This window comes from Macaca mulatta, chromosome 2 (assembly GCF_049350105.2).
Source record: "Macaca mulatta isolate MMU2019108-1 chromosome 2, T2T-MMU8v2.0, whole genome shotgun sequence".
NCBI classification, from domain to species: domain Eukaryota; kingdom Metazoa; phylum Chordata; class Mammalia; order Primates; family Cercopithecidae; genus Macaca; species Macaca mulatta.
The window spans coordinates 145,788,798-145,814,646 of record NC_133407.1 but is presented as its reverse complement, the minus strand read 5'-3'; the positions used below and the strand labels follow the sequence as shown (position 1 = coordinate 145,814,646).

The 25,849-nt window shown below is 39.2% G+C and overlaps 1 protein-coding gene across 2 annotated transcripts in view; it reads right to left on the bottom strand.

The window, feature by feature from the left end:
* Positions 1-25,849, bottom strand: part of GRM7 (glutamate metabotropic receptor 7) — a 902,461-nt gene that overhangs the window by 742,932 nt on the left and 133,680 nt on the right. The gene's annotated exons all lie outside the window — the stretch shown is intronic.

Here is a 25,849-nt window from a genome sequence, read left to right as displayed (position 1 = left end):
ACACACACATACAAACCCATAAAGCCACCATTAATCTGCTTTCTGTCACTATAGATTAGATTGCATTTTCTAAAGTTTTATAGAAATGGCATGATAGAGTGTACTCCTTTTTCATATGTATTTTTTTTCATTCAGTATTATCTTAATATTCCTCAATGCTGATGTTTGCCTTGAGAGTCTATTCTTTTTCATTGCTGGGTATATTTTATCTATGGACACACCACCATATGTTTATTCATTTACCCGTTGGTGGATATTTCGATTGTCTCCAGTATTTGGCTACTGCAAGTAAAACTGCTATGAACATTTGTGTACAAGTTTTTATTTACATGTATACTTTCTTTCCTCTAGGATAAAAACCTAGAAGTGGAATGAATGCTTAGATATCATTATATGTAAAGGTATAATGTTTTCTAATTGCAGTAAAATATATATAACATTTATAATTGTAATTCCTTAAAGAGTATAGTTCAGTAGTATTAAGCATGTTAGCACTATTGTGTAACCATCACAGCATCTATCTACATAACTTTTTCATCTTCCTGAACTGAAATGCTGTGCTCATTAAAAATAACTCCTCATTCCTCTCTCCCTACCTCCAGCCTCTGGCAACTATCATTCAACTTTCTGTCACTATGAATTTGACCACTCTAGGTATTACATATAAGTGGAATCATACAACATTTGTCCTTTTGTAGCTGGCTTATTTCCCTTTGCAGGGTATTTCAAGGTTCATTTGTGTTGTAGCATGTCTCTGAATTTCATTCCTTTTTAGACTGAAGAATATTTCATTGCATAGAACACATTTTGTCTATCCATCAATTGACATTTTTATTGTTTTCATCCTTTGACTATTGTGAATATTGCTGCCATCAACACTGTTGTACAAATACCTGCTTGAGTCCCTGCCGTCAATTCTTTTGGATATGTATCCAGAAGTGTAACTGCTTAATCATGGTTTTTTGTTTTGTTTTGTTTTTTCTTTTTTTTTTTTTTTTTTTGAGACAGAGTCTCACTGTCGCCCAGGCTGGAGTGCAATGGCGAGATCCCAGCTCACTGCAACCTCTGCCTCCCAGGTTCAAGCGATTCTCCTGCCTCAGCCTCCCAAGTAGCTAGAATTACAAGCATGTGCCACCACAACAAACTAATTTTTGTATTTTCAGTTGAGACAGGGTTTCACCATGTTAGCCAGGCTTGTCTTGAACTCCCAACCTCAGGTGATCCGCCCTCCTTGGCCTCCCAAAATACTGGGATTACAGGCGTGAGCCACCACCGTGCTCAACCCTAATCATGTGGTAATTTGATGTTTACTTTTAGAGGAAGCAACACACTGTTTTCCACAGCAGCTGTACCATTTTACATTCCCACCAGCAGCGCACAGGGTTCCAGTTTTTCCTAAATGTCTCACTTCAAAGGAACTGTCAAGCTGTTTTCTAAAGTGGTTGTATTATACATTTTTCTTAGCACATCTTAATTTGTTTGTGTCAATGTAAACACTTGGTGTGGTCAGTCTTTTTATTTCAGCAATTCTAATAGGTCCATAGTGGTATTTCAGGGTGGTTTTAATTATTTCCTAGTGACTGAACATGTTGATCATCTTTTCATGCATTTATTTGTGTAGTAAACTCACAGAATCATAGGGATCACACTGTTTCCCATCCCTCAGAAACTTATGTCCTTAATTGCCTTATATCCAGTGTACTGAAAATCATTGTTTCACATAGTTTATCTGTTTTTTAAAAAATGACAGTTTTAGGCAAGAGGACAAATCTGGTATTGGTTACTGTATCTTGGCTAGAAGTGAGTTTAGATTTCCTGTTTTTGAGCCAAGGTTATTATCTGAAAGTTTTAAAACACAGATTCCCTTATCCTGGCTTTTTAAATCCACTCTTGAACCATCCAATAAAGATATTGTCAGATCTCTACTATACACCTATAAAAAGCTAACTGTTTTGTACTGTAAATGGGTTTATTTAAATGTGCAAATCCAGGTATTGATTTACAACATGCTTATAAACTCATTGGGTGAAAAAGTACAAATGTCTATTATATGACATTATAAACCAAGAGTCAGGGAGATGCACACATTTATTAAATAGTAAGCTGACTTTGTACATGTCCACTTAGGGTTGTTCTGCACCAGGCTGAACACTGGGAAACTGGTGAAAAAGACAATGTTTCTGCCATCGTGGAGCTTCCACTCTAGTGGAAGGAAATAGGAAAAACAGGTAGTCAAATACATAAATAGAATCATGTTAGATAAGCAGTAGAAGAAAATAAGATTTACTATCAGTCATTACATTAGGTGTGTAATTAGGCTGATGGGACAAAAAAAATTTTTTTGAGTCTAAGTATCTGGTGATTTTATATGGGGTGGTCAAATAAGTCCTAAGACCTAAATGATGGAAAGAACTAGCCACATGAAGATTCAGAAAGAAAACTAATGTCTAACAAAGAAAAAAAAATGAATGACTAAGAAGTGGAAAACTTGGCATGATCAAGAAAAAGAACAATGGTTGAAATACAACACATAACTGGGAGAGAAGTCTCAGATGAGGGAGGCTAGCATAGAAATATGTAATTTCTCTAAATTCAAGAAAAAGTATTTAGAGAGTTTTAACCAATGAAGTGACAAAAACCTCTTATAAGGTTTTTTGCCCTTCTTGATTTCTTTATTTAAGATCATTCCAGCATACATATAGAGAGCCAGCAGAAGAGAGGCAAAACTAATAAGTAAAACAAAAAAGGTAAAGGCAAATTTGTAAGTAATTGCAGTGTCCCCCAAGAAACAATAACAAAATGACATATATGAGTAAAGCTTGTTGGATGCAATCAAATGGCACAATGAGATTGTTAGCAAACTGCAGAATATATTTCCTAAATATAGAAATGGCTACTACTCAGTTTTAGCCAATTGTTGCCCCATTAATCATACACACAATTTTGCTAGCTGTTGTCATCTTTCAAAGGTCTAGATGTTTAGATTCTTAAGATATTCTAATTTTACAGTCCTGCATGGGATGCCTCAAAACGTCTGAGATAGGTTTAATCTGTGAGCCAGCAGTTTGTGGTCCCTAGCAACAGCTAACAATACAAAAGAGGTTGAAAGCAGGATGTAGGTACCTGGAAAAAGACTGGATGTGAAGTGTTGTGATTTTCACAGATTAAAAACTTGCCACAAGACGACAGGCGTCAAGAATTACTTCAATAAGAGGTGGAATTTGTGGTGACCCTTGAAAGCTATGTGATCTATACAGGCAGAACGCAGTGGGAAGGGCATTTTAGGGCAAGAGGACGGCATGAGCCAAAGCAATGAGGCTCGAAAGCTCAAGAGATGGGAGAAGATGAGTTGATTGGCCAGCGCCAGAAATTTGGTAATGGAACAGAAGAAAATCAAGACGGAAAGGTCACTGTGGTCAACTATGTTAATTTAGGTAGCTTTGAAATTCAGTTCAGAATTACTGCACTAAAAACCCCATATTTTCTGGTGTGAAACAGTCAGGGAGAAGTGGCTCAACAACTGTTTTATTGTGAGTCAGTACATTAGGTATTTACACTAGCAGAGTGAAGAGTAAGAGAGAACCTAAGACTGTAGAAAAATTGAGTTGACATCATCAGATATTATTCTTACACGGGCCAAAATTTCTGGGCATGTATTTACATAATTGAGCATTTTCCCCTCTCTCGTGTGCCAGGAAGATGTTTCTCTTTTATGTTGGTGCCGTGATAAGTATTCCAGAGTGCTTTATTAAAGACAAATTTAATCCTCTTTTTACAAACACAGCAGAGAAAACTCCCAGGGATAGAAAAGTCCTTGAATCTTCAACACGGCAAATTCTCTTATCCCCGCAGCATTTATAAGCAAGAGTAAGTGACGGGGACCTCATAGAGGCATTTTATTAACGATTCGGTCATTCTCCCTTGAATGTGATGATGAAAGCTATTCATATGATGGCATTTCTTCTAAACGGCATAGATCTGTTGAGCAGAATCCTTACTACTGGTCCTAGTGCCCACAGGGTGCTGGACAACTTGTAGGTGGCACCGATCATTAACAACCTTGACTGCTGCCTAAGGTACAACCCAGTTTGTCCTAGACAGTGAGGCTGCATGAGTCATGGTTCCAAAACCGCTGGGTTATGTCAGGTCCCACCATGCTCTCCAATATGACTGGTATGACACTGCCACAATCCACTCCTCTTCCGTGAACCCCTTGCTTAGGATGTAAATTAAGTGACTGGCTCTGAGAAGCTGCAATTGAGTCACTGTCGGGGGTGTTGGGGGATGACAGTCACAGGTAGTCACCTAGCTGCATTCTATTAGCCATGTATGGCTTTGCTGGGTAGGTGTCATGAGCCATAAAGGCTATAAATATATTGGTGCATTACTTCTGATGCCAGACACTCCTACTACTTGTAACTAAATGGTAGCTCCCCATGCACAGTGGAATTTACCTTTCAAATAAAGATGCTGCCAGTGTCATTCTCTCAATTGTGGTCACTCGCTACTCCCCTCTGAGATCTTTCGGTAATGAGGCTTCTAAAAGAACACAGGAGGCCAGTGTTAGAGTAAGATGTAGGCAAAGCAAAACACACATGTCAGAAGGCTATTAACAGAAAATACCAGGGAAGACACAAGAAAGATAGGGCAGAGGAGTGCACCAATAATCCTGTTCTTTAAAAACCTGCACATGTCTGCATGCATGACTCAGGGATTTGATGTCCCAGCCTTTACAGAGATGACTGAGAAGAATTCTGGGAAAGCTGAGAAGTTATACTTTGAAGACACTTCTGCAGATCTGTTCCCAGATCTGTATAATGAAATTTCTATAGTCACCTACTCACACTATATATTAAATCCTAAAACAAACTACCCCTTAACATCTTCACATGGCAGATATGCATTGGCCTGGAGTCTCTATTTTACTATCTCTTCCTGGCAGACAGAGTAATGCTTCATCCCCAGAGATGTCCACATCCTAATTCCTGGAACCCATGAGTTTGTTCATTATATGGCAAGGGAGAACTAGGTATAGGTGGAGGTACGATTGCTACTTAGCTCACCTTGAGATGGAGAGATTATTCTAGATGATGCAGCCAGACTCGGTGAAATAATACGGATTCCCTTAAGTGGAAAAGTGAGGCAGGAGAGAGCGTCTGAGTGATGCAAAGAGAGGAAGAATGAACCATCCATTGCTGGTTTTGATGACAAACAGGGGCCCATGAGCTAAGGAATGGAGCAGTCTCTAAAACTTGAAAAGGGCAAGAAAACAGATTCTCCTCTAGAGTGTCCAGATTGAAACACTGCCCTGCCATCATGTTGATTTAGCACAATGAGAACCATTTCAACTTCTAACCTCCAGTGAGATAATACATTTACGTCGTTTTAGGCCACTAAGGTTGTGGTGATTTGTTACAACAGTCATAGAAAACTAATAGGCTCCTACTTTCACCTGTGAAAAATCTGCATTATAATATCAATTTAACCTGGTGAGTTTTCTGGGACAGAGACAGTTCTAGAAGATTTTCAGTAAGCCCTTGTATAGAGTCACAGGAAAATGATCTCTAACAAACAGTCCCTTCTAGGCTCAACTCTTGTTCTGCTGTCCCACACACCCTAGTCCTATGGCTACACTAGACTGCAATTTTGTGACCAAGTCATGTGTTGTCACACTCGGCATCTCCGTGCATGCTGCAGTCTGCCTGGAAGGCTCTCCTCACGCACCTGCCCCAGCAGTTACCTCTCTGTGCCCAGCAATCTTCTATTTGTTCTTGAAGGCCCAGTTCAAACACCACCTCCCACTATGTTTACCATTTTTCATCTTGGAAAAAAATTAACTTTCTTTCCTCTATGGCATGATGCAAATGTCAAAGTATACGTCATCCATTTGCTTCACTTGGATGTAGCAACTGCCTTTGGTTGGTTTGACTGGGTTTGGTCTGATTTCCTTTCCTTCACTGCATAGTGGGATGGCATATGTCACCCCTCCCTCTTGCAGAAGGTTTAGACATTAAGCCTTCCCTGACCTAGATAAGAGGAAATTAGTTTCTCTGTTAAAGATTCTGGCTTTGAGTTAAACAGATCTGTTGTAAATAAGATGAAAGGAGGATTTGAAGAGAAACCACCGCTGCCTGAAAGAAACGCTGCCTGAAAGAAACAAGGCGGGAGATGAGATTTCCCCAAAACTGAGGAGACTGGAAGAGATAGAGAAGTTACCGGAGCCACTTGAACGGAGTTGTCCTGTAAGGGAGTGGGTGTGCTGCCCTGGTTTGTGCCTCTTCCGTAAGATTTCAGAGCCTGCCTGGAGAGAACAGCCCTGGTCTCCATCACCCACCTAGGAAGACTTGCATTAGCATCGCGCGTTATCTGCCCTCAAGAGCGATAGTTCCATGCCATCACACTTTGTTTAGTCCTCTCCTGATGACCTTACGTAAACAATCTGTTGTAAATTGCATGATGTCCCCCCAACTCCAAGATAAGTTGAAATCTTAAGCCCCAGGACCTGTGAATGTGACCTTACTTGGAAATAGGGTCTTTACAGAGGTAATCAAGATGGGTCTTTAGAGACAGACGGAGAACACCGTGTGATGACAGGCAGGACTGCAAAGGTACAGGTGCAAGCCCAGGAACACCAAGGGCCTCTGGCCATCCCAGAAAGCTGACCCTCCCTCAGAAGGAACCAGCATGGTTTACTTCTTGAATCTGGACTTTTAACCTCCAGAACTGTAAGGAAATAAACTTCCACTGTTGTAAGCTACCAGTGTATGGTACTTTGTTACTGCAGTCCTAGAAGACTCACACAGTTGCCCCTTATATGGGGGCACAGAAAACGATGCCCCAACACAAGGCACCTGGGCATGCTAAGTACCTTTGAAAATCGAAAGCCTTTAAGAAATAAGCCTCAGAACCAAGGTCTCTTTCTGACCTATTCCCCTCTACCTGACTCTCTGATCTTTCCAGAAGCATCAGGAGGGACTCTCTGGAATTCTTTTTATCTGACCAGCAAATCTTCTTTCTAAAAGAAATGCAATTGTCTTAAGATCTCTTCCCTTGGGGTCTCATCAAATAACCAGGAAAGATCAATCACTAGAGAAGAGACTAGGATTAGTCATCACCAGGCCCAGACAGACTTTTCATTTATTTTTCTGAGGGCAACTACAAGAGATGACCTGGAGGACTCTATCTGCATAATGAGACAACTTTTGCTTCTATGGGACTCCACCCTTCACCTTCCCATGATACCTGCCTCCCACCTCCCATATTCATCCATTCTCCCTCATTACTTACTGGCCCTAAAAGAATTTTCTACACTCCCCATCTCCACTCTCCCCTATGAAAAAGGGTATATAAGCTACCTTCTATAATACACTGGGTTATTGTATAATTACTCTGACCACTACCCGCTCCCTCCATGTACATTAATACATTTTGTATGCTTTTTCTCCTATTAATCTAACTTTTGTCAGCGGATTTTTCAGCAAACCTTCATAGGACAAAGGGGAAGTTTTCCTTCACCCCTACAACAGAGACCAAGAAGATCCCCATGTCTGGTGCCCTGGCTATAACAGGACCCTCATGGGCTCAAGACACTTGCTTTCATGGGCCTCTTCTTCCATAAAAAAAGTTAAAAATTACATTTTACAGTTGCATTTACAATGCATTTACAACAGCATAAATATAAGAATGTACATATTAGTATCTATAAACATTTTATCGAACCTAAAAGATCATTTTTTTGCTGATTTTAAAAGAAATTAAAATATTTTGAGGGGTGCTAGAAGTATTGTAGGCTGTACATAGGGGGCCTCTATACCCTATGAGTTAGTCAGTACTGGCTGCCACAGAGGCAGAAAGACTGAAGCTCCCTGAGGTGGATATACATAGACACTATATGGAGATACCATTGACCACTAGGATATGGGTGTGTGTGTGTGTGTGTGTGTGTGTGTATTTTTTTTTCTGAAACAGTCTCACTCTGTCACCCAGGTGCGGTACAGTGGCACGATCTCAGCTCACTGCAACCTCCAACTCCCAGGCTCAAGCAATCATCCCAGCTCAGCTCCTGAGTAGCTGGAACTACAGGTGCGCAGCACCATACCCAGCTAATTTTTGTATTTTCTGTAGAGACTGGGTATCACCATGTTGTACAGGCTGGGCTCAAACTCCTGGGCTCAAGCAATTCTCCCAACTCAGCTCCCAAAGTGCTGGGATTATAGGTGTGAGCCACTGTCCCCGGCCTAGAGTGCATATATGTTTTATATGTCTATTTTATAGTCTTCTTTTATATCATCTTTAGTGATTATGCAGTTCATACTGTGTGTAATTTATTTCTATATGAAAAAGCCCTTAGTGTAGTAACGCATTAGGCAACACTTTCACACCGAGTGTCAAGCGGTGCTATGTGCTACTGAAACAATAAATGCCATAAATCTTATTTTATATGAATTGCTCAGTAGCTAAGCAGTCTTGTACATAGTAAACATTTGGAAAATGTCAGATAAATAAGCAAATGCATAAATGGAGCATGAATAAACATTCCTAATTTATAGACAAGACCATCAATAAATGGTCATTGCTAACCATATGAAGAAGCAAAGATAAGACTACTGTACAATTAAAAACTACTTTTTATTAGTATCATTTTTAAGGCAAGGTGTGCTCTAAGATATTCTAGGTAGGGTTCACCTCTTTAGCTCATTCATCAGAAATGTTCTTTTCCCAAGTGAGTCCTTGGCGAACTGAGATGTGAGAATTATGAACCACAGTTTCTAGATGTTCAGTTTCACATTCCTCTAGCAATTACACATAAGTGACCTTTTCTAGGTGAGGAAAGCACTTAAATCCCTCAAAGTCCAGTATAACTTAAAGTTCTTTCACGTAACCTTCTCTTCCATGTATTAAGTGGACAGTTATGAGCAAGTTACATCTTTTCTCACCCTAGGGCAGGGTGAGGGGAGGGTATAGAATCAATTCAAATCAATTGTTTCTGCTCCATTAAGATAAAACGGTTCTACTGCATATACAGGATCACATACTTGAGTCAGTTGAACAATTACTGCATTTATATATGTTGCCTGAATGTCACTGGGAACACACAAGGGAAATAAAGGCTTGATCAATTTAAGGGGCATCATTTGCTGGGGAGGAGAGAGAAAGTACATTTAATAGCTCAAAAATAACGTATCATGAATCATTAAAAATAATGTGTATAGGAAACAATCTGGCAGAGTTTATTAAGGTGATCTAACTTCTTTGCATGTATTATATTAAAAATAGATTTGGCCTACTTCCTTCCTAAGAGATCCTATGTACAGTCATAGTTAGGGATATCCTCCTCAACTGTTTTACGTTATGTAACTTGACTGTCATCAAGCTGACTTATAACTACATTCTCTCAACTGGACTGAGCATTCTTAAGATAAGAAATTGCATCTTATTTTATAATGAATTGCCCAGTATCTAAGCAGAAGATTGTGCACAGTAGGCACTCTAAAAAATAAATGCATAAATGAATCATAAATTAAAATTGCAAATATACATATTACTAAGATGATATTTATAGTGTTGTAGTTACCCTATAAAAGGAGATCTTCTGCAACAGATTTTGCAATTATATTCCTTTGAATTGTGGTATTCAATCTTTATTAAGTACACTAATTGTGTGGGTACCTTGTATAAAATTAAGACTCCCAGATTCTCAAACATTATGTCAGTAGGTATGGGTTGGACTCCAGGAATCTGCATTTGAACAATGAAGCCCAATGTTTGATGAACGATTGAGAAACACTGCTGTAAATAGCAGGTTCCGCTATTGTGCATTTGATTGAACATCTGGGTTATGATTTACCTTTTCACCACTATAAAAATCCCCCATGCTCTGCCTATTTGTCCCTCTCTCCCCTCTAACTCTAAACAATCCTTGATCTTTTTACTGTCTCTATAGCGTTGCCTTTTCCAGAATGTCACATAGTTAGAATCATACAGTATACAGCCCTTTCAGATTGGCTTCTTTTGCTTAGTCATATGCATTTTCATCCCACCTTTTAATATAGTATCCTACAGGGCTTTGGGAGATTTGCACATTTTTTAGAAAAAAATCTACTTTGGCCAGGCTCAGAGGCTCATGCCTGTAATCCCAGCACTTTGGGATACTGAGGCAGGAGGATCATGAGGTCAAGATATTGAGACCATCCTGGCCCATACGGTGAAACCCATCTCTACTAAAAAAACTACAAAAATTAGCTGGGTGTGGCAGCATGTGCCTGTAGTCCCAGCTACTCAGGAGACTGAGGCAGAAGAATTGCTTGAACCTGGGAAGCGGAGGTTGCAGTGAGCCAAGATCACGCCACTGCACTCAGACTGGGTGACAGAGTGTGATTCCATCTCAAATAAATAAATAAATATATATATATATATATGTACACACACACACACACACACACACACATTAAATAATATATAGAGAGAGCGCAAATAATGATCACCAGAGCATCTTAAACAACTTAATTGAATAAATTACGGTGTAGTGGAGTACTTCTGAAACATCGGTGTACATATGAATCACTAGGGATCTTGTTAAAATGCAGATTCTCACCCTGTAAATCTGAAGTAGGCCTGTGACTCTACATTTTGATGCTGATGCTGCTAGTCCACAGAAAACACTTTGAACTGCATAACAATAATATACCACATCTCTTCCCAAATTCTGATACACAAGTCTTACAAGGTATAACTTGCCAAAAGTATCCCTTGAACAAATAAACATTTTCAAGACTACATGTTACAGTTCACTCTTGCAAATCTCCCAATGCCCTATAGGATAATATATTAAAAGGTGGGATGAAAATGCATATGACTAAGTGAAAGAAGCTAATCTGAAAGGGCTGTATACTATATGATTCCAACTATATGACATTTTAGAAAAGGCAATGCTACAAAGACAGTAAAAAGATCAAGGATTGCTTGGAATTAGGGGAGAGAGAGGGATGGATAGACAGAGCACGGGGGATTTTTACAGCAGTGAAAATACTCTGTATGAGACTACAATGGCGGACACGTCATCATACATTTGTCTAAACCCATAGAATGTATGACACCAAGAGCGAACCCTAACGTCAAGTATTGACTTTGGGTGATAATGGTTTGTTGATACAGGTTCATACATTGTGCGACTCTGATGAGGGATGATGATAGTGGGGGAGGCTGTACATGTATTTTGCTGAGAAACGAAATTGTTCTCAAAAGTAAAGTCTTCAAAAAATTGTGACAACTCATGAAATAAAGAAACTATACATTTTCACAAACAAAACTTTCTTTTCTGTTTCTCTGAGATGGAGTCTCCCTCTGGAGAGGGAGGCTGGAGTGCAGTGGCACAGTCTCAGCTCACTGCAACCTCCGCCTCCAGGGTTCAAGCAATTCTCCTGCCTCAGCCTACCAAGTGTAGCTGGGATTACAGGCAAGAGCCATGACGCCTTGCTAATTTTTGTATTTTTAGTAGAGATGGGGTTTCACCATATTGGCCACGCTGGTCTCGAACTTCTGACCTCAAGTGATCCACCAGCCTTGGCCTCCCAAAATGCTAAGATTATAGGTGTGAGACACCGCGGCTGGCCCACAAAACTTACTTTTTAAGCAACGCTATTAGCTTCCTACAGAATTGGCATTGCCTAGTATATAGGACGTCTCTTGTGCCACTCAGATCCTCACAGTTCCACTCCTATTCCAGTTACTGCGGCAGCAAGTATTTCCCCTTTGCTCTGACTAGCTTTCCTCAGGTGCACGTTAACAGCTCCGAGATTTGTGGCTGCACTATTTCCCCACTCACTTCCTACCCTCAGACTTCTTTGATGCCTCTACAAGGGACCCCCATGGGACTTGCTTGGTCCTTAGAATGAGCAACAAAAAGTGCAGTATGGGGCAGTTGGGGCCGTAGGGCCACCTTTGCACAAAGAGTGACAGATAAAAGTTTTCTCTGTTCATCCCTAGGTATGTTCTCAGACATACTTAGAAGGTTCCATGGGGTCAAACACCAGACACCTGCAGGTGTGGACAATGTGACAACACATCTCTGCCCACTTCTCTGTAATTCTACTCTTCATTCCAAATCTCTGGAATCACTTCCAAAGTAAACTGGCATGAAATTGGCTAGTCTGAATTTAATTGTGCTGTAAACAAAGCATTCACCAGATTTCAAAGACTTCGTATGAAAAAAAGAATGTAAATACAGTACTTCTTATTTGCTATATTGAACACGTTAAATATAAGGATACATTCAAATAAAATGTACTATTAAAATTAAAATTTCACCTGTTTCTTGGTACCTTTTTTCTTATCATGGTTACTAGAAATTTAAAATTAGATCAATGGTTCACATTTCTATGGGATAGTATTTTCTTCAACTTTATGGAATAGCATACATTCTTGCAATAAATTATCTTTCCCTTTTATTTGACTTACAAGTAATTAGGTGCTCGGAACTAAAGGACCTAACCAGTAAGTCTACCAGGACAATAGGTAACAGGTGATTATATATAATGTCTCATTTTATCTTCACTATGCTCATTCAGTTCACATTAACTGAGAAATCAAGAAGTACAAAGACAAACCACAGCTCACAGTAATTCTCTAGGTCAGTGGTTCTCATCTCCAGTTGTAAACGAGAACCATAGGGGCAGCTTTGTAAAAGCTTGTGAGGATGGGGCTTCACTGCGTACCATGAAATCAGGATCTCTAGGGGGTTAGGCCCAGGTGTCAGTATATTTTAGGACCTTCCCAGGTGATAATAATGTACAGCAGGTGGAGAATTATTAGCACATCTTCTCAACATCAGATTTGGGAAAATATATCTATTAATGAAAAATGATGGCCATAGCATTACTTTTTACATACTTGCTGTTGAGCATCTAAGACTATAAACTTTACCTCAGTTTCTGCATTATTCTGTTCAATACTGATTAGCAAAATTGACTCGCTTGCCCAGCTTATAGCTTATTGATATTCTGTGAGTTTTAACAATAAAACTTGTTTTCTTCTGCATGTGGAGAAGACAACTCTTCCCAAATCTCGGTCCTTGTGGCCCAGCTTAGTTGCTTATTAGTATAATTATTAAAAGCACAATATAAAACCGTTTCCTTTTTAAAGTCTGACTGGTTCTTAATTTTGTTGAAAATTGTCAGGAAAAGGGAGGTGTGGAAACACCAACAATCTCATTATATTAATGAGCCCAAAGTTCCCTTGTCTTTTATGTGCATAGCTTGCACGTGGTAATTAAATGTACAGAATTTAGAATCATTCTATGACTGGAAGGCTCGTTAGAGACAGCAATAGCATGTTTCATTAGAGCAATGGATCCCAGGTTTTAAGTGCCTCTGAATCAGCTGGGGCTCATGTTAAAATACAGACTCTGCTTCAAGAGGCCTGGAGTGTGACCTCAGATTCTGTTTTCCCTCCAGGCTCCCAGGCGATGCTCATGCTACCAGCCCCAAACAACAAATTAAGGAGCAAAGGTTTAAAACTGAACTATAAAATGAAATTGCAACTGCCAGAGTCTAGATTCTGTCGCCACCAGTGGGTGACGTTGGGCAAGTTACTTAATCTCCTTAGGTCTCAGTTTCTTTGTCTCTAAAACAATACCATAGTGGCCATGAGGAGGATTAAAATGAATACTTCATATATTGTACTTCGAATGTTGGTGCTATAGCATGTATTTAATAAAGGTGGTTTTATTTTATTATTACTACCATCACGGACAAGTTTAATCCTCTACCTTTAAAACTGGCCCAACTGTTCCATAGACTCAAAATTTACAGTGTTTTAAATAAACAAGAAATTGACCCTCCATAATCTTACAATTTGCAACTTACACTTGCCTTATCTGAGCTCCTTCCTCAGGCAAGGAGCTGCTGAAACTCACCAGATCACAGCACACAGACAGCAAGAGGCAGACCCCTCATCCATCATGATTGATTCCTCAATTTCTGTCTTCCCCGCACGCAGCTACATCCCTTCCCTAGTTATATAAACCGCGAATTTCAGTCAGCTGGGAAAGACGGATTTGAAACTGATCTCCTGTCTGTGTGTGTGACTTCACCTGAATAAAAAGCCTTCTTCTCTGGCAATACTTATTGTCTCAGTAATTAGTTTTCTGTGTAGTGAGCAAGGGAACCTTGACAGCCTTCCTGGTGTTTTGGTAACACTTTTTCAGTTGTCAAAAATGTGACCCAAAGAAAGAAAATAATTTACTTAAGGCCATGCGTTTAGCTAACAATAGAGCTAGTCAGGATTTCAGCCCAGGTTTCAAAACCCTTAATAAACTGCATATTCCTCTATAGTAGCATTCCATTTACAGCAAAATAACTTTGTACAATTCTTTACTGTAATCTTTGTTGTACTTTGTGGTAATTATTACCTGTGGTGTTTTAAAATATATCAAAAAATCCTTTAGAACTCCCTTCAAAGGGTGTAGCCTGACTACCCTCCCATTGAGGGTAGGCTGGAATTAGTGACTCATTTCTAATGAACACAGTAAGGTAGAAGTAACGATGCATGACTTCTGAGACTCAGTCATCAAAGGCACTTTGGCCTCCTTGCTCTCTCTTACATCACTTACAATGGGAGAAGCCATGTTTTAAGGACATTCAAGTATGCCTATGCAGCTGTTGACCTGTCAAAGAACAGCTGGCAGGGAAAGGGGGCTTTCTGCCAGTAGCCACAAGAAGGAGGAATGTTGGAAATCTATTCTCTTGCTCTACTGAAGCCTGAAAATCACGACAAACCCAGCAGACATCTCAACTGCCACCTGATGAACCTTAAGCCAGAACCAGCTAGTTAAGCTTCTCCTGAATTTCTTGTCCATAGAAACTGAGACAATAAGTTTTCATTGTTTTAAGCTGCTAATTTTTGCGTTAATTTGTTATGCAGCAAGAGGTGACTAGTGTGTTATTTACTTATCTCTGTACTCCAAAAGATTGAAAGCACAACATCTGTCATAGCATGTATTAATCCATTTACTCATTAAATTACTCATTCACTCTCACATTCATTCATCTACCCATCAAGCATCTATTGATATCCTACTGTTTCCGGAGTTGGTTCCTTCCGGTGCATTCTTGGTCTCGCTGAATTCAAGAATGAAGCCATGGACCTTCACCGTCAGTGTTACAGCTCTTAAAAGTGGCAGGGACCCAAACAGTGAGCAGCAGCAAGATTTACTACGAAAGAACAAAGCTTCCACCACATGGAAACATACCCAAGCAGGGTGCCACTGCTGACTGTTACCGGAGTGGGGGGAGCTTTTATTCCCTTATTTGTCCCCGCCCACATCCTGCTGGTTGGTCCATTTTACGGTGCACTGATTGGTCCATTTTACAGAGCATTGATTGGTCCATTTTACAGAGTGCTGATTGGTCCACTTTACAAACCTCTAGCCAGCCACAGAGCGCTGATTGGTGTGTTTTTACAGAGCACTGATTGGTGCATTTTACAAACCTCTAGCTAGCCACAGAGCACTGATTGGTGTGTTTTACAATCCTAGCTACAGAGTGTGATTGGTGCATTTTACAATCCTCTTGTGAGACAGAAAAGTTCTCCAAGTCCCCACCCAACCCAGAAGTTCAGCTGGCTTCACCTCTCACTACAATATCTCAGCTGATGCTTCTAGATGTTGGGGATACAATGGTGAAACATGATACAGTCTCTATTCTTAAGAAATTTACAATCAAGGAGACAAATACATAGTCAATAAATGACAAATGACTTGAGGCAGAACACAGTAAATACGGTGAAATCTTCATTATTATTATTTTCAAAATATGCTAATTTTGGCCAGGTGTAGTGGCTTACATCTGTAATCCCAGCACTTTGGGAAGCTGAGGTGGGCAAATCACTTGAGGCCAGGAGTTCAAGACCAGCCTACTAAAAATACAAAAATTAGCCGAGTATGGTGGTGCACATCTGTAATCGTAGCTACTCTCTGAGGCCGAGGCAGAAGAATCCCTTGAATTCTGGAGGCGGAGGTTGCAGTGAGCTGATATTGCACCACTGAACTTTGGCCTGGGTGACAGAGTAAAGCTCTGTCTCAAAAAATTATTAAAAAATAAATAAAATGAATAAATAAAATATTACTAATTTTGCTGATTTAATGCCACTGAATCAAACTTTGCCTACTCCCTCCCTGAGCTCAAAGCAAGAAAGTCTAGGATAGAGTCATAAGCTTGTGATGATGCTATCCACAGACATTTGTTTTGGTTTGGTTTTTCATTCCCTAGTAAATTAACAGACAATGATCATCAGTAGAGGTAACATTACTTTAAGACAGGTATCCACAGCCCACATGCATCCAGATAGAAGTATACAAAAGCACTGACAGCTATACACATATTCTTGCCCCCCACCAAAAAATCTACCAGAATTAATTAAGCCTTTATATCTAATTGTTTTTATATATTGCAAATCAAGGGAGGGGCAGATACGTCAGCTAACACCAGAAGAAGCAAAATCCAAGTTGTGAAAATATATACACAAAATGATGCAGATTCTTTAACAAATTAATTACCAAAAAAAAGAGAAATAAATGAGAAAACATAGGACATATTAATAGATTAAAAATAAAAGACCCAAAAGATATAGCAAACAATTGCAATTGCTTCCATTTGAATTTTTCAAAAAATTGTAAGAGATAGGGTTCTCACTATTTTGCTCAGGCTAGACTGGAAGAACTCCTAGGCTCAAGCAATCCTCCTGCTTCAGCCTCCTGAGTCGCTGGGACTGCAGGCACTCATAGGCATGCACCACCACACTAGTTTATTTGGATCTTAATTCAAACAAACTCATATAAGAGAGAGGATAAAGGGAGAAATAGATATGTACTTAAAGAACATTATGAAAGTATTAAGAAAATGTAAACATTGACTAAAAATTTAATAATTAAAAAATACAGTGTTTTGATTGTTGTTTTTTCATGAAGAGAGTCTCTGACATTTAGAGAAATCTACTGAAATTATTATGGATAAAATAATATGATATCTGGAGTTTGCTTGAAAATAATCAAGGCAGAGGGGAGGAGGGAGACAGGAAAAACCACGAGTTAACAAGTTTTGAAGCTGGGTGATGAGGGATGGGGAGAAAAAATATTTTTTCTTACACCCTTACCTCATGGCTAAGGTCCTTATAAAAAATGACAGATTAACAAGAGAAGAGCATACACGGTTGCTTTTTGCAATATAATTTTGACATGTCACAGGGGCCTTTATAAGGACATTTATTTAAGTTTCTTTTTCTTACTGTTTCTGAACATTTTTTTGTAATGGTAGGGTTGATAAAGAATAGATTGTCATCCAGAAATATGGTAGGGCAAAAGAGGTGTGGTCTAATGGTAAAAAACTGGGGGTTGTCAGGAAGGTCAGGTGCCATTGCTCATACCTGTAATCCCAACGTATTGGAAGGAAGACGCAGGAAAATTGCTCAAAGCCAGAAGTTCAAGACTAGCCTGGACAACATACGGAGACCCTGTCTCTACAAAAAATAACAAATTAGCTGGGTATGGTGATGTGCACCTGCAGTCCTAGTTACTCAAGGGGCTGAGATAGGATGATCACTTGAGCCCAGAAAGTTGAGGCTGCTGTAAGCTTTGATAGTGACACTGCACTCCACCTGGGTGAGAGAGTGAGAACCTGTCTCAGTAAACAAACACACAAATAAACTGGGGAAACTTAGCAAGGCCTGTTTGCTCAGATTCTTCTTTGTCTGTGTCTCTGCATCTTTGGAGCTAAGGACATTCCTTTTCTCTGGGAAGGCACCTCTTACTTAATAGGAGTCCTGTGGTCCTCCAGGGAAAGGTCAGAAAATTCTTCCTAGTTTCTAGGACCTCTTCAGGGGACAAGGATGGGGGAAGGTCAGAAAGGCCTTCCTGCTTCTGCCTTTTTCTCAAATAGTTTCAGTTTAAAATATTAAATATGTCAAAGAGGGCTATTTTGGGGTAGGGTTTCCTGAGCCCCATCATAGGTATGTGAGGTTTCATTGAACACTGTTTTCTGCTTTTAAATATGTTTGAAATTCTAAAGAACAGTTTTTAAAAGTCGAAGACTTTACATAATTGAAAAAAGATTTCCAGGTTTTCAAATGTGTTTTAAAAACCAAAGTATCAGAGAAGGATTTGGAGCTGAGAGCCAAGATTGTCTCCTTCGGATAAACCATGCTGTCTTGGGTGAACTAGGATCCTCACTCCTTCCTATCCTCTTTACTTGGCTGGTGTCACTTATGTACAGGATTCTCCTGGGCACTCAATACATTTGATCTCTAGGGAAACAGACTTTTCCCAAGTACCAACTAGAAAACCAAGAGTCAGGGTACTCTAGTGACAGGGAAAGAAAATGGAGCCCAAGAAACAGCTCAAAGGCAGGGTTAATCTGATTCAGCAGTTTAACCTCTTTGTGAGGTTAATTCCAAAGCTTATTTTATTTTAGAAGAACGTTCTCTTCTAGGAACCTTCATTTGCAAGACAAAGAACAGAATAAAAATGAACCACCTAAACCCAAATGGCTGATTTGCTATTTCCTAAGGCTTTTGTGGGAGCTCAAATATAAAATGATACCTTTCCCACTGTTTCTATTACAAATTCACTTAACATTTTAAAATCTCTTTTTAATCCTTCAAGACTGAAAAAAAGAGACTTCCATTATCATACACATGGCTCTCGGTATAGGTAACTCTGCCTCTTTCTGTTCCCAGGTTTGCTTTCAATTGTTAGTCAATTATACAAATAAGTTCTTGGTGTTATTAAATGGATTCCATTTCAGATAAAACAGATTTTGTACTGCTAAAACCACTGGCATTGAGTGATAGCTATGTAAATGAAAAATAGTAGATAATTACTCTGGCTCTGTTCTCTGCATTAAACTGAGTATAAAAAATGCATGTCAAGAATAAAAAACGGCCCCCATAATTGCCTCCTGATGGTAAGATACCACCAAAGACATAAAACGCTCATTTAAAGTTAAGGCATTTGGTGAAACACGAGCATATAAACTTAAAAATGTTATTAAAAATAAAAGTTGGCATTAAAAACATCAAGGCAGAGATTTACCAAGTCACTAATGGTAATAAAGGTTATTTTCTTTTATTTACAGAGAGCTCTTCCACATATAAAGTTTCAATTTATGTCTACATTAATAATATTGATTGTCATTATTATTGGTAACATTAATGTATGTGCCAGGTGCCATTCTGATGTGTATATGAGTCAGCTCATTTAATTTACACAACAATTTTAAACATTAGTTATGATTTTTGTCCCCTGTCCCCCAGCATTTTTATCAGGTAAGAGATCAAAGGCTATGAGAGGACAAAACCTTCATATGTTGTAGAGTTAGCAGCGTCTTGGCCTGGATCCACTGTTTCTCAAGCTAGCTCTCAACTCATTTGAGGGACCTGGAAGTCCCTACTCTTCCCCCTGACTCTGCCTCTGCAGTTCTTTTCTGGACTGGTCAATGCTACAGGAGAAAAATGCTTTGTTTGCTTTTTTCCCATTTTCTGGCAGTTCCATGGTATCAAGCTATCCCTGATCTTGTCCAGAAAGTTTCCCACAAAAGGGACTGAACCTTGGAGGATAGTTTCTACACTCTGGCTCTCCACCCCATGCTGCAAGTGACAAAGATCCTCTCCTGGACCAAATCCTCATCGGCCTCCTCTGAACACTCTTCTCAACTAACCCCTGATTTTTAGGTTTCTGTGTTTGTCTCTAACTTATCCTACTTAAGCAAAAATCCTGCTAAATCAGTTTAGCCTTGATCTCCCATCTTCTATGTCTTATCACCCTCAGTAACTCATTGGGTTGTTTATCTTTCACTGTCCCCAGGCAATGTCTGATCACCTTGGACTTGCCTTCAGCAAGAATCCTATTAGATCAGTTTAGCCAGAATCACCCCCTCCCCCTTTTCTTTTTAGAGAGAGGGAGTCTCTCTCTAAAAGGAGGCTGGAGTGCAGTAGTGTGATCTGGGTTCACTGCAACCTCTGCCTCTCGGGTTCAAGCAATTCTTGTGCCCCGGCCTCCTGAGTAGCTGGGACTACAGGCACACACTGCCATGCCTGGCTAATTTTTTCTTTCTTTTTTTTTTTTTTTTTTTTTTTTGTAGTTTTAGTAGACATGGGGTTTCACCATGTTGCCCAGGCTGGGTTCCAACTCCAGAGCTCAGGCAATCCGCCCGCCTTGGCCTCCCAAAGTGCTAGGATTACAGTCGTAAGCCACCATGCCCGTTCTGAGCCACTGGCCCGGCCCAGAATCTCCCTTTATCTGTGATGTTTCCTTTTAGTAATTTTCTATCTACTGGCCCACACTCTGCTCCTTAGCTGCACATTTCCAGCTTTCTTGTTATACCTGTAATATATTAACAGGTATAAGGTATAAGGTCTGAGTTTGAAGGTATAGCTGAAAAGCCAATTGTTATTAAAGCCCAATTTAAGGAAAAGGTTGCTTTTGATAAAGATCAAAGTTGCTAAATGTACTTCAGAGTATCTTCTTGGGTCTTAACATTTTGGAGTCTGATTTGAGAATCTGTAAAAGATACTCACCTACTACAATGTATTGCACTCAATTCCAGGGCTTTCTCAGACTCCCAAAGCCCAACTCAAGGATCTCCTGGAGGCTAATGGACCCTCGTTAAGGTCTCTTTCTGTGATAACTATCCAATAGACAAGCATCCGAAAGGTGACAGCTATTTCTAGCAACTGAAGGCAGGCAGTGCGCACAGAATCAGACAAATAAAACTGCATATTGACCTGGGCCCTTAACAACCTTCCTCCCTCCTGGCTCTCCTCCAAATCCATTATGTTTGTTAAGCTGAATTTCATAGGAGTAGGACTTTCTACCTATATTTTGAAAGAGTCCCCCAGAAATGGAAGAACCACTGGTCTACTTTATATCATAGCCTTATCATTTTTTAGATACATAAAAAATGGATAGAAAACTAATTAGAATCCTATTCTTACTGAAACTCAGTCTCACTTACCAGCTGTGTGACCTTGGTCAGTGCTACAAACTCCAATTTCCTCATTTTTAAAATGGGTTTATGAATAGTTCTTGTATTATAATTGTTGGAGGAGTTAATTATATGAAGTAGTGCAATATTTAGCACATGTACTCAGTACATGTTTTCAAAATGTATTGATGTGAAGATACAGTGATGCAGATATCCTTATTATCACTGTGATATGAAAAAAAGAGACAACAACAACAAAAAACTTACTAAATCCAAGGCAAAGATGAGAAGAAGTTTAGGCACCAGTTGTTTTATATCTGAGGACAGACTGGTAGAAACTGACTTAAATGAATAAAGCGGATCTATTTGTCTTGAGATAAAGAAAGGCCTCCATGACAGCAAGAATTGATAATTTTGAAATTATTTCTTTAAGGAAGTCACTAGTTTCTAATCATAAAGAGTCAACTTTTCGGAGAAGATCTTTTTATATTCATTATTTCATCTAAGCCTCACATACATTTTTATGAGATAGTCATTATCACCTGCATTTTTCAGATTAAAAAAAAAAAAACAGTTTGCCAGGAGTGGAGTGTTTTAAATTTGTGCTATTAATATGCAGCACAAACAGAATTCGAGTCTCGTTCAGTGGCTCTAAGCTCATTCCAAGAAAGAAAGAAGGAAGGAGAAAGAAGAGGAGGAAAGGAAGAAGAAAACCACAGAGAAGATTATTGTGTGAGTCTACTCAGGCTCTGAAAGCCACTTCTGGCTGCAAAATGAGGTAAAAACAACTGAGTACTTCATTTGGAATTGTAGATATAAACTTGAATTTGAGAGGGACACAAAATCATGATCAAGTAGTTTTTTTCTTTCTTTGCAAACCAATTTTCTTTTAAGAAGATGGCATTTAAATTTTGTTTCTTTTTGTTTGTTGGAAGAGATGCAAATTTCCAAACAATTGAGTTTCCCACTCAGCAACTTTCTCCTGCTTGAAGAGAGTTTTCTTTAATTAAATGTAAACCCGTTTAGCAAATCAGTGTAGTAAGTGTCTAAAGGCCTCCTAGGATGATGTGAATTGTCATCAGACTCTTCCATCAGTTATGAGTGTTTGATTTGAATGCCAAATAATTTCCTTAAGAACCAGGTCCTAAACAAAAGATGAGCTTGAATCAACAACAAACTAAGAAGGCGATTCTTGACAATTTCTACTGATGCACCAGGATGCCGCATAAATGCTGCACAGCCAATTAGCTCTATAACTCCTTCTAGGTCAGAGACAGGCACTGTCACAATGAGAAAATTCAGCCATTGTAGGTGACCCTGTTAAAAAGGCCGAAGGACACCAACAGAGGAGTACATTTTCTCATTGTTATCTACAGGCAGCATCCAAAAAAACACTATAGCAAGTCTATACCATCTTTTATTTGCTTGTTAGATGTGAAGACATTTGCTTTAGAAAAGAGTATAATTTACCTTAATTTCAATATAAGACAGAATGAGAGGGAATGTTTTGAACATTTCTTGTGTTGCTAGTTCTGCAGGTACAGTTGGGCCAAGAACCAAATGTCCTTGGTGTCAACAGTCAGTTAATGGGCGAATGGCCTGTTTCCCAGTACTGGAATCTCTCAAATCTCTGTGCAGTTTCAGAATTTGGGATAAACTGGAAGCTACTGCTGACTATTTTAAGCCACATATTTAGCATTTTCTTCTTCAAGAAACAATCTATAGATGAACTTGAACATTTTGTGGGGCATCAGATCATTTAAAACTCTTTCATAAATAAATCAAAGTTTATAATAAGAGGAAAATACAAGCCAGATATTCCAGGGCAGAGCAAACTCAGACAGGAGTTGGCAATTGAGAACTTTCCATCTTAGGCCATGAGGCTACATCCAGGCATTGGTGCAGTGTCTGGGAATGGAGAAAGAAAAGGGAATGTAAGATAATATGATCTCAGAGACTCTGAGCTATTCCAGATATTGAGAGATATTTGCTCACAGGCTTCCCCAAATCTCTGAGAAAGAGTGAGATAACATAATATTTCTATCTTTTGGGATATAATACCTGCTACAGGAGAGTTATAGGGAAGATCCTGGAGGCTAAAAAAATATGAATAACAAACATTCTTATTGATGCCTTTATAGAAACTGTTTTATAGAAACTGTTCCATTTAATCTTTATCATTGCAATACAGGTTAGGTGTGGCCATCATCTCCATTTGAATGATGGAAAAAGAGGCTCGAAGGGCCAAAGGAACTGCTGAATGACCTACAGCAGTTGTTAAATGGCAGAGCCAAAAATCAAGAGTAGGGCCCATGCCACATCCTGAGCTTTTTCTTCATTAGCCACACCATCACTAATCATTTGAGAACGCTAATTGAAGCTGGAGACCCAAGTAGAAATACCAACATATTCAGTCTATCCAGAAATCATAACCAAATTATCTCTAGGAAGTTGTCTACCAACGTTTGTTGTTTTGTCTAATAAACATATCATTTTATACTCATTGAGATATTTCGTACTGTTTGAAGTTATTTTCATATGCTTTATTTATCGCTATTATTTGTCAATCCCTTTGAAGGGAAGTCACCTTTTTCATTCCTATATTTCCTTCAGATTCTAACACAGAGTAGGTGCTTAGCAAGATTTGTTTAACTTAATTCATCAGAAATACTTCAAGATTGTAAAATGAAATCAGTGTTCCTTTTGCCTTTTCAGTTATACACATAGCTATGTGTAATGATATTTTATTTGTATGAATTTGTTTTTCAATTATGAAAACTCATTAAAATTTTCTGATTTCTCCTCCCAATATGATGTAGTGTGGCTTACACTACTACTGCAAAGTTACACACTGAATAACTGTCATAAGAAAGGGCAAAAAGGATTTAATAGCCACAGACATTTACGTTGTTACTATGGCAAAACAATAACTTTTTCTCTGGGCTTCCCTGCAGCAGAGTAAAAAAGGAAAGATAATTAGATTAACAATCTTTACAATCTGATGGAAGGAAGCACATTAACTTATTAAGAAATGACATTAACAAGAATTTATTCTGTGGGCATTCCCATTGAGTGACACTACATTTCTTAGATTATAGCTCCCTTCACGTAAAGACAGTTTTTCACACACTTTCTGCTAGTAATCTTGGTGGTATGACTATGAAGCTCAGAATATCAACTGAGTTTCAGTAAGCATAGAATTCTAATTAGTTTTCTATCCATTTTCCTATGTATCTAAAAATGATAAGGTTATGATATAAAGTAGACCAGCGGTCCTTCAATTTCTGGGGGACTCTTTCAAAATATAGATGGAAAGTCCTACTCCTTTGAAATTCAGATTAACAAACATAATGGATTTGGAGGAGAGCCAGGAGCAGGGAAGGGTGTTAAGTAACCATTTCCCTTTTGATTACAGCATCCCATTTTTCTTTTGAGGTATTATACCTCTCCTCTATTTTAGCCATATGGTTTGAATGAGGTTGGCTATATCCCTTTTGTTACCTGAGTAGGGATGTGACACAGTTCTGGCCAGTCTGAGCATTCCTCAGCAACAGGGCAATGAGACTCAACACTGAGCCTTTTGTTGAAGCTATTGAAAAAAGAGGCAACCTCTCCATGCTAAACATAGTGTAAAAATAGGTAGTCAGCTTTGACTCCCTATAAAAAGAGGCAGCAGAAATATATAGAGAGTGCCAGCAAATAACTTGATCTCATTTTTGGTGCATCTAGATTTTTCTGTATCTGAGGTAAGCCTGGATTTTTGAATTTAAATTAAAATTTTGATACTTGCTATTGCAAGAGGCATACTAACAACGGCTAACTATCAGTATTTAAAATCATACAATTCTGCCCAGAGGAGTTTCATGATGAGCCAAGTTAGAAAACCACTGCATGAAATGTTCTTATGAAGTATGTTTTAAAATACATCTGCAAATACCTAAATTAACATATGGTACTATGAAAACACATAAGTTTATTCATAGAATTCAGTATTACTGAAAACTTTGAGATGCTTTCAGAACTTTAAAGGTGCCAGGATTATAGGTTAAAATTGATTTATCAGACTCTTAAAATAAAATGTTGGCCGGGCACAGTGGCTCATGCCTGTAATCCCAGCACTTCAGGAGGCCAGAGGAGGGTGGATCACGAGGTCAGGAGATCAAGACCATCCTGGCTAACACGGTGAAATCCCATCTCTACTAAAAAATCCAAAAAAAAAAAAAATTAGCCAGGCATGGTGGCAGGTGCCTGTAGTCCCAGCTACGCGTGAGGCTGAGGAGATGTGAACCCAGGAGGCGGAGCTTGCAGTGAGCTGAGATCGCGCCACTGCACTCCAGCCTGGGCGACAGAGCGAGACTCCGTCTCACCAAAATAAATAAATAAATATAAAAATAAAAATAAATAAACATAAAATAAAATGTTACTCATGATATGAATGAGTTAGAGATTTGACAAAAAATATGAATCCCTTGTATTTGGGGATAGAGATAGAGCCAATCAATGCTTAATTGGCCAGAGTCCCCGCATGGCCACATCCAGTTATGAGCAGAGTCTCTGGGATTTCATAAAAGGTAGTCAAGCCCTAAGAGGAACTACTGAGTAGTCCCACAGTCCTTACTGGCCGTGAAAATGATGATCAGTACCCAGCATCTGCTACTCCACCTTGACGCCTGACTTGTTCAAAGACAAAAACTACCATCTGGCCTTCTGTCTCAAGAGCCAGCAACCAAATACAGACCTTCCCATTGTTCATAAGGTGCACCAGTGAGCTTCCTACAGTGTGTGATGTAGAGCTAAGGTGCAATTTGTAGAGGGCGCTGTGCCTGGCGATGACAAGCAAGGACTCCTGACATGCACAAGTCCAGCCAGCAGCCTGA